Genomic DNA, 16,832 nt, shown 5'->3' on the forward strand with positions numbered 1-16,832 from the left:
ATTTTATATGTATTATGGACTTCGTACTTAATCCAGGAATTGCTATACTTGGTTTTAACTTGTCAAATGAGAAAGACTGTTGTGAAGCCATACAAGGCATTGAAATAGGATAATATGTTAGAAATTGTTGTCCCATTAGTATAACATAATTATAAGCTTTATGTTCTGTGAAGCCTCTAGCACTTATTATGAAGTGTATGAACTTTTCAGCTATAAATTTCTGTCTGTCTGGCAAAGAAATAGTGCAATATTCATATAGTATTCTTCTATGTTTTTTGGCATAGCTTTCCAATTTGGGACATGATAGGTGTATAGAATGTTGCTTCATTTCATGTAATTGTAGACCTAATAGGGCAGTTGTGTTGTCATTGCTATGCTTTCCTTTGCCAATATGTCTATATAGTTTTGTGGGTACATTAAGTCTTCAATAGTTTCAACTTGTTAGTCATCAGTTATTGTCTTTGTGATATTCTGAATTTTGTGTTTGGGTTACAATCTTTATCATGTATACATGCTTCTACTTCTATGAGAAAAATTTTAAAGTTGACACTGAAATATTTTCTATTATATGCTCGTGAAATTTTTATATAGTGGCTTAATTGATGCAGAGAGCTGCTGAAACATAGCTTCTGACCAGATTTCCATTTGGAGGTACTTATTCAGTCTCTTACATTGCTTCCAAGGAGGTCTGAATTAAATCTAGGCTAGTTTTAGATGTTGGTAAATTTTATCTTTTGGCTTGTAATGTGTTTGCTATCGTAGTTGCTATCCTCGTACTGTGTTTGCTATCCTAGTCTTTTACATTCCTATTGATTTTGCATATAGGGCATAGCAGAAAAGATTTTGATTCTAACAGAATTACAAAATAGCAGATAGGATAATCTTCTAGAGCCAATATCCTGTTGCCACGTCATCTTTCTCTTGGCTGGACTTCCTAGACGTAATCTTGCAGATACCGAGGTTTGTTTGCTACCCTTTTTGGCCTGTGATTGATATCTATGCTTTGTATGCTTTGCTCTGCTGATGATTTTGTTGGTGAGAATTGCAATTGTTATATGGTGAAATTGATTCGGTGATTTTGTATGAAAACCAAAAACCCAGTCAAAATTGATTCTATGATATCTATGCTTTGTATGCTTTACCCTCACCATGTTTCTAGCGAATCCTTTATGCATTTGGTCCGATCTTCACCTCTCAATCATTACTTCACGTAGACTCCTATCTCATTCTCACCATTATTATAGGGTTAATTCTCATTATTATCTTAGGATACATTCTTACCACAATCCCTATATAGTTGGCTAAACCATTGTTGCTGAGACATTATTACCTTTCTTCCCTCTTATACTCAGAGTTGTCCACCATGATCAAGTCTAAGACTACTAAAGCTTTAAGATATATACACTCAACTTATGGCATTTCATTCCTCATAGTCTCCTTTTACATTAGATAATGACTTAGCCTTCTATTGTCTTATTCATAACCATCATTATCCAACTAGTACCTTACAAAACTATATTATAAGGTATAGTCCCTCTCTGTCATCAATATAGATCTGGAACCGAATGTTGTGATCCTGCTTTAGTTTGTTTCCTCTGCTGGCTTCCTAAGAGGAGAACACAAATAGTAGCAGCAACAACTGCAAAATAACAGATAGCTCCAAAAATTAAAAAACATAATTAAAAACTTAATGTTTCAATTGAATAGTAGTAGCAGCAACTGTTGGCTTCCTCTGCTGCACTTCCATAGGACTACTCCCAATTTTTGGCTCCAATTGAATTGGCAAATGGACTAGTTGAGTTCTCACCCTTGGTGGTGGTGGTGATGAGCAAAAGTAGTTCTCACCCATGGCAACAGGTTTGTAGTTAACTTGCCTCAATATAGTTGAATGAGTGGCAAAACATGGAAGGTTTACAAAGAGAACATGACAAATTGAAAAATCTAGATAGAGAGAACACAAAAACACATGACACGTGGTGTTGTTTCAAAACTACGCAAAATCACAGTAGCTAGTGCACACTACATATGAAGAGCAGCATGGCAACACACTCCTTGTAATCATGACTTACTCCAATTTGATTGAACAAAAAGTTCAAAACTTGCACCATTCCCCTAAAATTAAAACCACTTATACAATTTTGGTGAAAAAAAGTCTAAGAAATCAGTCTCTACTCTACTATAAAAAGTCATAACATTGTTAGAAGATTGTGTATGCAATTGGGGTTCCAAATAGTTATTATTTTGGATTTTAGTTTTAGAATTTGAAATGGGGAAAGATGGGAACAATATTCTTTAAAACGTTTGACCCTATAGTAGCCACATGCACAGGCTAGCACTGCTTTCAATTATTTTCAGCAAGCTGCCATAGACTGCTAGGTTAGTGGATGACATTACATTTAAAGGCAGCTAAGCTAAAGCTGGTTTAAGTTAGTTTCTGAAATCCACTAGAAGTAAGAGCAAGAGTTCCTAAAATCCACTAAAACTATTAAGATCAAGTAAATGAATAATGACACCAAAATCAAAATATAAAACAACGAAGACCCTATACCCTTTCTGATACCACCAGAAACCATAGCTGACACATCTCCTGGAACTGTGTTTTTGTTAGCTGCAATGCGAACTGATTCCAACACCTTCTAAACTCTGGAGCCATCAATACCCTAATAGAGATTTTTGTTTTTTTATAAAAGAATGTTAGTCTCAGTTTAATATTACTGTTAGATGAAAATTACAGCTATCTTTTATGAATCCAACATAATGTGTTGTTACTTTTACAAGGATTTACAATTTCTGTTGAAGTAAATCATGACCATGGTTAGTTATCAGTAACTTCAATTCAGCTTTGTGACAATAACAAACAAACAATTAGCATTGAATGTTATAATTTCGTAACATAGTATATTTGAGGATGCTTGAATGAAAAGTTGTAGTTTACCTTGCTCTTCAGATTCACCAAAAGTAGATGATTCTCAGTTCCACCAGAAACAAGCTCATAGCTCTTACTCAGTGCCTGCATATTTAGTGTTAGAATATAAGGCGTTAGTTTCCTTGATCATTCAAGGAGACCAACCCTTTGTTGTAACAAAATCTATCTTCTGTGACAAGAGGCTGCTAACACTCCAAAATATATTGGTATCACTCAAAAACCATTCCACTCCTCAGACAAACACTTTTTACTAAGCTGTTTGTCACATCTGACGCAACTGGTTAAATGTAGCATCGTATTGAGCAAATAAAGGTTGAGCTTTTTGCAAGTTAAATGGCACCAAGTTAACAGTAGAGGCTGGGATACCCCTGCACCAATAATGTAATTCATTCAGAAAAATGTATACTCAAAGTTACTAAATCAGTACAGATCGCATCAACTATCAAATAGCTAAAACCTTCAAGAAACAAAAAACATCTTTAAACATCACATTACAAGTTATATAGATTCTTAAATCCAAGTGCCATCAAATTATCAGAAATGTCATTATTCAGTCTTTGTTGTGTATCCCTCCCCTACTTCGTCTCTCACAAACAAACAAATAGCTTTTAATCTTTTATTGTCATATATAAATACACCTCAAACTTCCAAGTTTAGTGCAGAAAAATGACTGAATAAACATGCATTTGCAACTACGGCATTCAATTGTTGGAAAGCTCTCAGTTAAATAATAGAATATAGTAATATGACTCACCTTCCATAACTACGGTCATAATCTGGATCACTATGATCCTTTTCCCTATCTCTGACTATGGCAACTCGAGTCGAACAACTATCCCTGACACTGATATATCTTTTTGAATCAGCCATGGGGTTCTTGCTAGTTTCATTCTCATCCTTGCTAGTAGAAGAATTTCTCCCGTCCATTGGAACCATGGATGAGGTATCGCCTGATTCAGAGCTTCTAGGGCTACTAAAGATACATGCCCGCGCCCGGTCATATTCCTCCTTCCTTTCTTCCACACTTCTTACAGGATTTCCTTTCGTCCCAACTCCGTTGGCATCATTCAAACTGTTTCTATTGGGCCTAGGTCTAATAACAAATTTTTTCTGCTCAGATTTATCATTTTCCAACTGCTTAGCAGGTATTTCAGATAATCAAACCACAGGATACTTGGTTTCTGGTAACTTCCACACCAGAATTTTACTTCCCTGACCATCTAAGGCATTATCTTGAACCATTTTTTGCATGTTGTAGTGTTGAGCAACACGGTGTGCAACCAATTGGAGATAGGAAGAAGGGAAATGTTGAAACTCAAAATGTTGTTGATCAGCATTATTCAAAAACATCTGGATGTCCAGCTCCATCCTCCAAACTAAAAGATAAAAACGAAGTAGAAAATAATAGATAAAATGTCAAAATTTACAATGACAGAAAAAATAGAAAGAAAATAACCAAAATGCAGTCAGAAATCAGAAACAACAATAGTAAAGGGAAATTACAAGCATAAAATAATCATCAAAGAATGGCGCATTCATTTTCCATAAAACTCCTAATAGGACTGCCAACCAACACAAGTTGTTCATGTCATAAAAACATACACAAGAATGGTACACAATAATATATTTCTGATCTTAAGGAGCAAGAACAGAATACAGTGCTGCCAAATTGATAATTGGATCACTTGTGGCTACTAGCTAATTGAGTTTGAAGAAATTTAATTACTGAGTAAATTGTAATGGAGAGAAACAAGCTCTCTCAAATGAACTCAAAAACGTTAAAAAAAGAGGACAGAGATCAAGTTTACAAAATTGTCTACTAGTTTGTGCAGAGTGACAAATCTTTTATTATCATTTTTCCACGACCAGATTAAATTATTATCTTTCATTTCTAAGTTCAAACCTTTAAGCTCCAAGGAAGTTCATTAAACTAAAACATCAAGCAAAATGGAGCCATTCTTCACGTAAACAAAATGAAATATCATTTAAGTTGGTTCTAATTAGTCTGTGACAACTTGATTTGTTATCTTCAGACTATCGGATATCAGTTTTTGATAATTATATCCTGATTTGAGAAAGAGTTGGTGTAGCAAATTCAGGCCACAACTTTAGGTTTAGATTTTATATGTATTATGGACTTCATACTTAATCCAGGAATTGTTATACTTGCTTTTAACTTGTCAAATGAGAAAGACTGCTGTGAAGCCATACAAGGCATTGAAATAGGATAATATGCTAGAAATTGTTGTCCCATTAGTATAACATAATTATAAGCTTTCTGTTCTGTGAAGCCTCTAGCACTTATTATGAAGTGTATGAGCTTTTTAGCTATAAATTTCTATCTGTCGGGCAAAGAAATAGTGCAATATTCAGATAGTATTCTTTTATGTTTTCTAGCATAGCTTTCCAATTTGATACATGATAGGTGTATAGAATGTTGCTTCATTTCATGTAATTGTAGACTTAATAGGGTAGTTGTGTTGTCTCTGTTATGCTTACAGTTTGGCTTAATAGGGTTTTGCTACTGCTGGTGTTTAGACCTAGTTGATTTCTATAATAGATTATTGGGTCTCATATGCTTATTAATTTGATTGATTGCAGACAAAATGGGATTGTTGGTGATCAATTAAGTGATGTCTATTTCATAGAAAGGTGCATTACTACTAACGATGTAATACAACCAAATATAATTATCGGTTATCAGTTTGTGTTTTATGGATACCTAAATAAAAGATAGCTTATTTCAAGCAATGATGATGTTGTCATGCTATAGGACTTCCATGAATTTACTCTTAATCCTTGCTTTCATTATCTATTCCTAGCAGCACTGCTAGTTCAGTTTGTAACTTGGTATTAGCAAAGATATGTATTTATGTTCTTATTCTCAACAAACAAGATAGCATTACAATACCAATTGCAAACATAAGACTTAAATGCATGTTTCAGTACATATACCTCTCTACAGGTCTTAATGGGTCACCATTACCAATCTCAAGAACTAGATTTGTATAGGCAAGCCTCAACTAATCTAGGAAATCCTTCACTTGTCCATAGTCTAGCAAGGCAACCTGAATTGAGGGAAGTTAGTACATTACGATAGTTAAGAGTTAAAAAAAATAAAATACAAAAAATTAGATCCTGATGTGTAGAACTAATTCTCAATATTCTACCCATTATGGTCATTTCCATAAGTAATTCATGTTGATTAACACAACTCTACAATAACTATATGATACTCACCTAGAGATGAAATCACAGTTAAGGAGATATTACAAAACCAATATAGTTGATGACTTGCCTCTGATCCTTTACAAATCAGGATATTTCCTGGATGAGGATCTGCATGGAAGAATCCACTTTTCAAATCATTTGACCATATGCTAGAGTCCAACTTTGAAGAATTTTCCTGCACTTTTACTAAAGTTAATAGTGTAATACAGTTAAAAATGCATATGATGGAACAAAAAACCTAACTAAAGTGGAAATGGGTTTAAAATTTAATTCACCTGTAGTAATAATGGCTGATCTGATTGCAGCAGGATTCCAATCCGGGTGAAATGACTTCACATATGCTACTACTCCAGCAACATGAGGGCATGACATAGAAGTTCCAGACATAAGTGTAAATTCTGAAAATTGGGTATCCCCTTTCTGACCAGTAATTGACTTCATAGTTGTATAAGATGCCAAGATGTTAATGCCAGGAGCTGCAACATCACGCTGCATCAAATAGATTATAAAACTCACTTAGTTCTTAAATACTAACTTTATGGTTAGTTTACAAGAAGATCAAAAATAAGTCCACTAACTATATAATGGAGGAAATTTTGCAGCTTTTGGTACTAGTACCTTCAGAATATGTTGAGATCCTGTATTTGGACCTCTAGGTGAAAATGAAGCAGCAAATGGAGCTGGAATTTTTACTTCATGGCTCTTATGTATTACTGCCGATGGTGATCTTAGTTTAACAAGAAATTCAAATAAAAACTTATCATGAGATATATAAGAAGAAAAGTGTTGTAACAAAGATTCATTTATAATAAGCTTGTTAAAGAAAAATAAAAAAAGTAACCAAATATTGACCTTAGAGGTTATTCAGAGAGAAATCAAGAGCATCTTATGATACCTTGTGGACTTTGTATAATTGGTAATAATTTGACCTATGCTACTATTTACAATGGTAGCTGGAGCCATGAACATTTGCGCAATTTCAAAAACTTGCTCACTTTCTATTATAGTACCAATGCCTCCAATTGCTTTCACAACAACTTCACTGCCCCAAGTACTTAATCTACAATATACAAGCTTTCACCTTTATTGGCTCTAAGGAGTCTTCATAGCAAAATCTGTCAATGCATTGAAATGTTACTTTGTTAATATGGAAAGCTTAACTAGGTGTTGTCAAAGAAACAAAAAGAAAATTACTTAGCATTTTCCTTGCTTCCAAATTGTATAATCATTCCTTATCATGAGTGGTCCATAACCAGAGGTTTGTGTTATTTACATGATTTTTATTTTTTCTAGTTATCAATTGTTAACTTTTTTTTAATGGGAGAATCAAATCCGGTATATTTTTTTTTATCACTCAGTCGTATATAACTCCTTATGTATATGAATTTAGTTACTATAATCTGGTATGCTTTTTCTTTGGCATTTGGAATGCATATTTTTATTTCAATCCTTGAAGGATTATGAGTATAATTGAGACTTCATATAAGCATTAAACTATAGTGTAAGATATCTGATTCTGATTCTGACATTTGTGTACACTGTAAAACAATCAGGAGTGAGGACAACAACCAAATACGTTGAAATCTATTGCAACTGGGCAGGAAAGGTTCAGGACTCTACATAGTTCTTACTATAGAAAAGCACAAGGAATCATTCTCGGTATGCTAACTTTATTTTGCCACTATAATCTATCTGATCACATTCAGCAAGCAAACTGGATCTTGCATTATCAGCCAGATTAGAGCAACATAGAGCCCTAACACTTTCACTGCATACTCATAGTAGCATTTGTTATTCAACTCAATGTCTATTCAGTCAATTATGAATATCTGTATTGTTACATGCATGCACTTTATGCAACACTAATTAAGCCAGCAATTAACAATTTAATAGGCATTCCCTTTGAAGTTAATTCAAACTGATTTGTAATTTTTTATTTAATTCATTTTTAATTTTTTGAATCAATTGATGGGTTTTGCCATAACTTGAGGCTGCTGCCACCCAAGGTTAGATGCCTCATTGATGGGAATGCCATTAATAAGAGATGTAGAATGGCTGGCCATTGTCTGTTTTGAAATGGAGGAAGTTGGATTCATAGAACTTTGTTGCTTAGCTTCTCTCAATTCAATTTTGACTAGTAATTCCATAAATTACTAGTCATGGCATGACATCTATACATTGTTCACAGTTTGCATTAGAATTCCCTTTTCATTTTTCTTTTCTCTAGTCTTCATATTACTAAGTAGGTATAAATTCTTGTCAAAATGCTTACTTATTATCTCTTTGCAGCAGCTGAATTTGCATAACTGAACTAACGCTTCATTCATCATATTGTCCAATAGCTTGTAAGTTCTACAACCAAGCTCAGTTCAGTTTCAATAACTTAACTGATTGCCCTTGGATTTGATTGTAACAGAATTACAAAATAGCATATAGGATAATCTTCTAGAGCCAATATCCTCTTACCATATAATCATTGTCTTGGCTGGACTTCCTTGATGTAATCTTGCAGATACTGAGGTTTGTTTGCTACACTTTTTGGTCTGTGATTCATATGTATGCTTTGTATGGTTTGCTCTGCTGATGATTTTGTTGGTGAGAATTGCAATTGTCATATGGTGAAATTGATTCGGTGATTTTATATGAAAACCAAAAACCCAGTCAAAAACTAGGTAAGGAATAGAAAGATTACTTCATGAATATAACAACCACAATAAAGTTGTATGGTTCAGGAGTCAAAATTTAACGATTAAAATCTCTTAGCCACAAATAAAGTTGTATGGTGACAATAATTGCCCAACTGCATATAGTCATGGCAATTAAAATCCCTTAGTGTCTCATATCATATGAAAATTTAAAAAGATATAGTAGTGAATATTGACTGACTCAAAGGAAGAATAACCAAATACGACTATGAATATGAGTGTGATTGATTACTTCTCAGTTCTCGATGAAGGCAATCATATTTATAAACCATATTGCCAACCTCTATAAAATTTATCCCTTGTTTTGTATTTAATTAATCTCTGGTTAAGTTGACACACACACACACACACAGACACGCTCATCACACACAAAGACACACACACACACCCTCATCACACACACATACAAACACCTTCATGACAAACACACACCCACCCTCATCACACACAACGACACACACACCGCCATGATACACACACACACCCTAATCACACACAAAGACACACACACATACACACCCTCATGACAGACAGACACACCCTGCTGATACACACACACACACACCCTCATCTAAAAATTGAAAGGCAGAGTTTAGTCACCTTTGCTGGCACATGAGGTCTACTCAAGAGGTCTGGTCTACTGGTTTTGGAAGCAGTGGGTTGGCTGGTGTACTCACAAGCTAATCCTTCTTGGTTGTCACATATTCCATCCACCTCTGTCATACCTCTAACATATTCTCAAAAGAAGACACATAACCAACTACAATAATAAAGCATAAGCACCCTCCAAACCCAAAATTTGAAATTAGTTACGTAAAGAACTGTTGATTTTGATATTTGTCTGTATTTGAAATTTAGATTTTGTATGTTCTTGTACGTCATCAATGTAATTTGCTATATAAACAATTGTTGTTCATGCTGAGTGAATCTTAGATTCCCGTTTGAGACTGAATGCAATGATTCTTGTGGACAGTTTGCATTAGTCATTGTATTTAGTCTTGAATTGTCCGTTTGGACAGTTTGGGGAACTGGTATTTTTATGTTAGATTCATTCGTTAAGGTTATTATTATTTTGATTAATTTGATCAAATTTCGGTTCAATGCATTTCAAGTTGTTCTCTGAGTGCATACTTGATTATCGGAAAATTCATTTCACCGATGTCATGTCGTGTACTTGGAGACCAATGTGAAATGCTACCGAAATTTAGTCAAAATTTTCAAAATAATGCTAACCCTGATGTTTGAAGCTAACATAAAAGACAGTCTTCCTAAATGGGATAGGGCCACACCTATAAATAAAAAAGTGAGATTTTTATGCATGGAATTGCTTAGATGGATCAAAGTTGGATGAATGAAAGTCACATGAGCCCAGAATATGAGGATGACATCGAGCAGTTCTTGCAATTTGCTTCAGAAAGAGGTCGACCGAATGAAGAAGGAAAATATTATTGTCCCTGCCGACGGTAAGGCCGACGGTCCCCACATGAAGAAATTAAGAACATATTTGGGGATTTTTGGCGCGTGATAAGGTGGACGTCACGTACAAGAACTGGAAGGAGGTCCCTACTGCTCAGAAGGACTTGATTTGGGAGGATATTCAGGTATTTTTCTTTTCTTATTTGATGTTGTTTAATTAATAGCCAAAAATTACATTATTGTAACAAAAAATAAGCTTATTTATTATTATCAGGCGGAATTTGAAATCCCAAAGACTGGTGAGAGATGGAGGCAGTTTAAATTAGACTTCACGAGGAAATGGGCCCTTACAGCCGATCAGGATGGTGTGGACGGCACTATCTGTGAGAAATATGGCATAAGCAAGGAAAAATGGGTCCAGTTTTGCCAGACTCGCAGAGACCCTTCTTGGGAGGTATGTTCCTTGCCATTTAAGTTGTTTTTCAAAAAACATTAACTTGTTATACTTCATTCTAGCAATTTGAAATATTATTGTTTTATTTTTGCAGGATGTAAGCAAAAAGGCACAGGCCATCTAGAAATAGAACACTGCCCCCCACGTTTTGTGTCATGGGGGTTATGAATATTTGGAGCAGAAGCTGAGAAGACCAAGAAGAAGCTAGAGGAAGCTGCACAGTAAAGAAGCGTTGATGGTGTCATCGACCCTCCATCCCCGGTCAGATGCCATGTGAAGTGGAAGATGGCCAGCACGAAGAAAATAGGGGAGATGACGACTGAGGCCGCAAAGGAAATCGCTGAGAAGATCGTAAGTTATTTTCAACTAACCATTATAATTATATTTCAATATTTTGTGAATGCCATGTACAACTATGTGTTTTCTATGCAGGATTCCTTTGAGGAGCAGGCAACACAGGGATCCTTCATCCCCCATGGACGTCAAGATGTTATCACTGCTGCTATTGGACGTCCAGAGCACCCTGGATGTGTCCGTGCTGTTGGAGCCGGTGTCACCATCAAGCAATACTTTGGATTGGCTCCATGGATGTCCCGCAGCTCTTCCTCCCTGCCTCTTTAGGAATTGCAGCAGCTGACCCAGCAAATCAGGGACCAGTTAGAGGAGTCCATCACAGAAAAAGTGACGCGATGGCTCACGGCATCGTTCAGCCAGATGCAGTCCCAGATGCAATCTCAGGGACTTGCACTGCCTCCCGAGCCTTTGGTTGGTCCCTCAGGTCCTCGAGTAAGCACAAAGGGGAGTTGTGTTGATCCCTCAGGAAATGATCTTGAGACGGGTGACTCAGATAGGTGCGGCTTGTACATCGAAGCAGATCCTGCCCGCCTGGTTGCCCTAGGGATAGTTTATGAGGGACCCACTGTTGTTCATAACACTCCTTTGTTGTCTGGCCAAGTAAAGGTGGGTGTGGAGCAGGTTATAGATGCAGATGCTCCAGTTCTTGTACCCACTAATGAGGTTTCCTTATTGGGGCAAACAATTCACACCTTCCTTACTTGGCCGACACATCTGGTCAAGTCTTTATCACATCAGGTACTTTAATCTTACTATATGTTTCTTCTTTTTGAATTAATTCATTCAGTGTGCCTGAAATTAGGCCATTTAACTTTGTTTCATGAACAGGCAATTGTGTCTTCAGCAAAACCACCTCAAAAGCCCCATCCGGAGGTTGATGATCCACTTTATCTGATGACATTGACCATCCCAGAGCTTTTCTTAAGGCCTTACCAGGTTACATGGGATGCCACCATGTTCAGGGTCTTTAATCCAGACTTCCCGCTCTACATAAAGCACGAAGACCTGTCCGAAATTGCGCACGATGGTCAATGTCTCAGCATATCAGTGTTACAGTTGTGGATTATGTAAGTCATTTTAGATTACTTTTAATTACCTAAGTTATTGCTTTCAATTCATAAATATTTAACTTTGACTTAACATAAATAGGCATCTAACTGAAACAAGTATGCGAGCGGGGAATTCTAATATCTATGGATTCCTCGAGCCACAGTCCATTCAGAGGTCTGGGCAATCGTAGTTTGAGACTGAAAGTTACATAAAGAGTTGGATGTAGAGTTCAAAATGCAATGTCTATCTTGGAGCCTACCTGAATGGGCAAGTCACGCAAAATAACTGGATTTGATTAATGTTTACTAATATACTAACCTATATTCATCCCCACTGCAGCGGACACTGGCAAATGGTGGCCATTGTTCCCAATGAACACCTAGTTGTCTGGTTTTGTTCATTGCCTAACAGGCCAGACAACTATTTAGTGTAATAGACAAAAAGGAAGTACTGAGTGCGGCTACTATGTCATGCACTGGATGTCCACCATCATTTTAGGTTTAGGAATAACTGGGAAGCGGTATGTTTATTTCAAACAAATTCGATTTTTTTTTATAATTTCTATTACATTATTAACTTATTATCATTTATTTCATCATGCAGTATTTTAACGATCCTAGACCATTGGAGCCAGAGAGATTAAATGCGTTGCAGATCCAGTGGGCACAGTATTATCTTCGAGTTCGAGATCAGACCTAGGATCTAGGGACATTAAGTTTAGCTTAGCTTACTTTGGTTTAACATTTTTGACATTTCCTATTTAATTTGAACATTGAATTCATTTGTTGATCGTTGTTTATGATAAATCAAGTATTCAATGTTTATTATGATTAAAACTGCTTCAAAGCAGAATAAAATATTTATTTACTGTGAATTGGGTCTGAAATTGCATTTTATAGGTACAATTTTGGGTTTATTGTAAAAATAGAAAGTTTATATAGAAAAGAAACTTGAAAACAACATCGGTTATTAACAAAAATCGATGTTAATATAGTAAACAACATCGATTATTTACAAAAACCGATGTCAACATGCACGTTAACATCGATTATGTAAATAACCGATGTTAATATACAAACGTTAGCATCGGTTATTTATACATAACCGATGTTAACGTGTGTATATTAACATCGGTTATTTATAAAACCGATGTAGAATGCCATAAATAACCGATGTTGAAAGTGTATTTTCTAATAATGCACGTCTTTGATTGAAATATTTGCATTTTTGTGATTCCTTGTAAAGATCACCTTTGGGTGCATACTATAAAATCAAATAAACTCGTTTCTACAATAGATAATTCAGAAATCATAAACATGGAGGTATCCCAAAACCAGCACACACATGAATTTTTAAGATTAAAAACTAAAACTTCATTTAGGCATTTCACCAAACACATAACTTACAACCCATTTCACCAACAATGTAACTGCATGACAGTTAATGCTTCCTAAAAGAAAAATGGTTTTCTTTGTTATCACCAACTACACTGGCCATGTAGGTATACAAATAAAAACCCAAATCCGTAAATTTTAATTTTTTGCAGGAATTGAGAATATTAATGAAATTGAATTAAAAAAAAAGGAAAATTGAGGAATGGATAAAGGCAAAACCTTTTCTATGCGACTTCGGCAGCTTTGGCATGCGCTTCTTCAGAGGTCAATCTCTCTTCTTCCTTGCACACGCGTTCGTTTATGCTGAAGCAACCAAAGCAAAGACCCATCTTTGGTGTTTCCCTCTACCAAACTGCAAAACAAACCAAAATGGACTCAAAAGTTAGACAAAAAATAGGGGATTTATTTTCCAAAAATTTACAACAAAAAAAAAAAGACTAAACCAAATTTGATGCCTATGTACGAAATAAGAGGACATGGCAAGGAACCACAAAATATGAACGCAAACATGCAGCAAAAGAAACAAAAAAAACAAAGGAGAAGAACCTGAAAAAATGAATGCTTGCTTCACAAACCAAAAAACTGAAGAAGAAACAAAACAGCAAGGGAACGCATCATATAGTGGAACAAAACAAATGCACGTGGGAAGAAGACCAAACCAACATAGCACAAGTGTCACATGACAGAAAACAAAAGCAACACAGCAAGTCAGGTGGCAGAAAACTAACCTCAAAGTTGGAGGGGTAAAATTACCAAAAATCTAGCAAAAGTGCCACATGTCAAGTTCTCAATCATGAGCATTTTAGGAATTTCATTGGGCCTCTCTTTTATTATATACCTTGGATACTATTATCATTTATATAAATTTACATTTATATTTATATTAATAACTTAAATTTTATTAAACCAAAGCTATATCAATAGAATGATTTCAACATTAAATATTTTTCGTTAAATATATTATCCATAATCTCTATCATAGATTAGCTAGTCAAATAAACAAAAGATATTGTATTATCGGAGAAACATTGACTGGACTGGGTAAATAGATTATACATGGTCGAATTGAAGGTGGTTCAAAATACATAACCTTTACGCAGGGGTTATGTGACGTTTTTTGAATATCAGCTCACCAGTGACCTGAATATTATTTATTTAAATTAAACAGATACGATTTGTGGTTGAATAATCTCGTTTCCAGGTCGTAACTGCACTGGATAAACTTTTCAAAATAAATAAACAATAGATAAACAGTGAATTGAGCATTAAGTCGATCGAATTTGGATAAAAAATTTCATTAAATTCTATATAATTTTTAATTTATGAATTTATTTATAAATTAAAAATATTTAAATAAATTTTGTAAAATTAAAATAAATTATAAAATTATATAGTCATAAAGAATTTCCATAAACTCCATTTTTTTGTATAAAAAAAATTATTAAACTCCTTTCCAAATCACAATACGTTCGCAAAAAAGAATCAAAATCTGTGGTCAATTTCTCCTTAGCTGCAGTTTCTTTTATTTATTTTTATATTTTTATCAGTGTGATTTCTTATATAATATCACTTTGTCAAGTCCTAATTATAAAATAATAGATAGATTTTAGTTGTATGTTTTTATAATAAAAATACATAAATTTATTTATTAAATACAATGTATCTGCGCTTTATGATATATATGTTAAGTTGTATTTATAAAATACAACTCGCCTAATATAATCAGAACTATTTAATCATATTTGAGATATATAGTCTTGTATATAAAATATTGTTATGAAATTAAAAAATATTTAATAAATTTAATTTAAATATAATGATATATTTAAATACAATTGTATTATTTTGATAAAAAAATTAAAATATCCTTTTAATAAAATAAGAAAAAATAAAGCAACCAAGGTAAAAACAAATAACTTTAGAATTAGAATAAAAAAATATTTTAGAATCTAAGATATAAGTCTAGTTTAATCATTTGAACAAATTCAAGTCAAAAGATTATGTGCAAAGTTGATGAGTAACTTCTAGATGAACACCGTGGAACTGAAGAAAGTTTCTATGATAGTTATGTACTACGAGTAAGATTAATCTTTAATTTAATGTGTTGAGAAACATCATGATCTCTAACCTAGCTTAAAAAAAATTCTATTTAAGTTGTAATTTTTTTTTATTTGTATTCAAGTAAAGTTATTTGAGATCATAAAGTATCCATCAAATTGGGAGGAAAGTTTTCTTGTCCAGCTATATATAGGTACTTTCAACTATACTATATGATAGTGAATATTGACCCTTAAGAGAACACCATGAGAGATAAATGAGAGTAGTAGAAAAAGTTAAAGATGGATGTGTGGTTATATAATTAATAAATGATGGAATATGGAATAACTATATATAATAAAAGATTGGTGTAACACTGATTGAGAAAAAGACGACAAAAAATAATTGAGGTAGCTTGGACATGTACAAAGAAGCATAAGAGGTGTTAGCTAGAAAAGTAGATTGTATGATTTTAGTCCTGTGAAAAGGATAAGAGTGAAACCTAAAAGATTATTGAAGGAAAAACAAATGAGATCTTAGGATAAATAATGTTCCTTAAATTTTGATTTTTAACTATGTCAAATGACATCATATGATCCATGTAACCGACTTTGATCACTTAATGAGATAGACTTTGGTATTGTTAATTTTTGTATATATCCAGAATTTGACTTTTCTGTTGTCATTTTCTAAGTTGTCCTTTAAAATTATATAGTTTTCATGATTTTTAAAATTAAATATTACTATTAAATATTAACACAGTTGTTATGTATTGTTATTTTAATGGAACAACGTAGGGACACGACAAAGATGTTTTGAATTTATTGTATTAACTTGTGTAACATTCTACTAGGCGTATGAAGTTATATAAGCAGCAGAAGGCTCAATCATTATTTATTTTTCTCTAAGAATCAAAATCTTTGGGCACTTGAATAATTAAACAATGATATCCTCCATATAACGTGCCTATAAGATCAGAAAAGGGAACATGCAATCGTGATTTATCGCACATCATTTAATAAGAGTGGCTAATGAAAGCTTAAAAATAAGCTGCATGCATGTTAGAGGGTTCGCATGGTACCTAATCAATTGAAACTCCCCAACACAACACAACGATCAAAAGACTGGAAATAGAATCCCCATCATTAATTTATTGTTTGTAATTGCAGTAGGAATTATTGAACTCATCATCACCTTATGAACGAATTCTATCAATACTTTTAATTTGGTTAATTTTTTGGACTTTAGCAACTTACATTTTACGT

At 34.0% G+C, this 16,832-nt stretch overlaps 1 pseudogene; it reads right to left on the reverse strand.

Annotated features, from left to right (window-relative positions):
• Positions 1-3,173: 3,173 nt before the first annotated feature.
• LOC114371604 lies at positions 3,174-9,585 on the reverse strand (annotated as a pseudogene).
• Positions 9,586-16,832: the final 7,247 nt, after the last annotated feature.

Source organism: Glycine soja, chromosome 10 (assembly GCF_004193775.1).
Source record: "Glycine soja cultivar W05 chromosome 10, ASM419377v2, whole genome shotgun sequence".
Classification (NCBI taxonomy): domain Eukaryota; kingdom Viridiplantae; phylum Streptophyta; class Magnoliopsida; order Fabales; family Fabaceae; genus Glycine; species Glycine soja.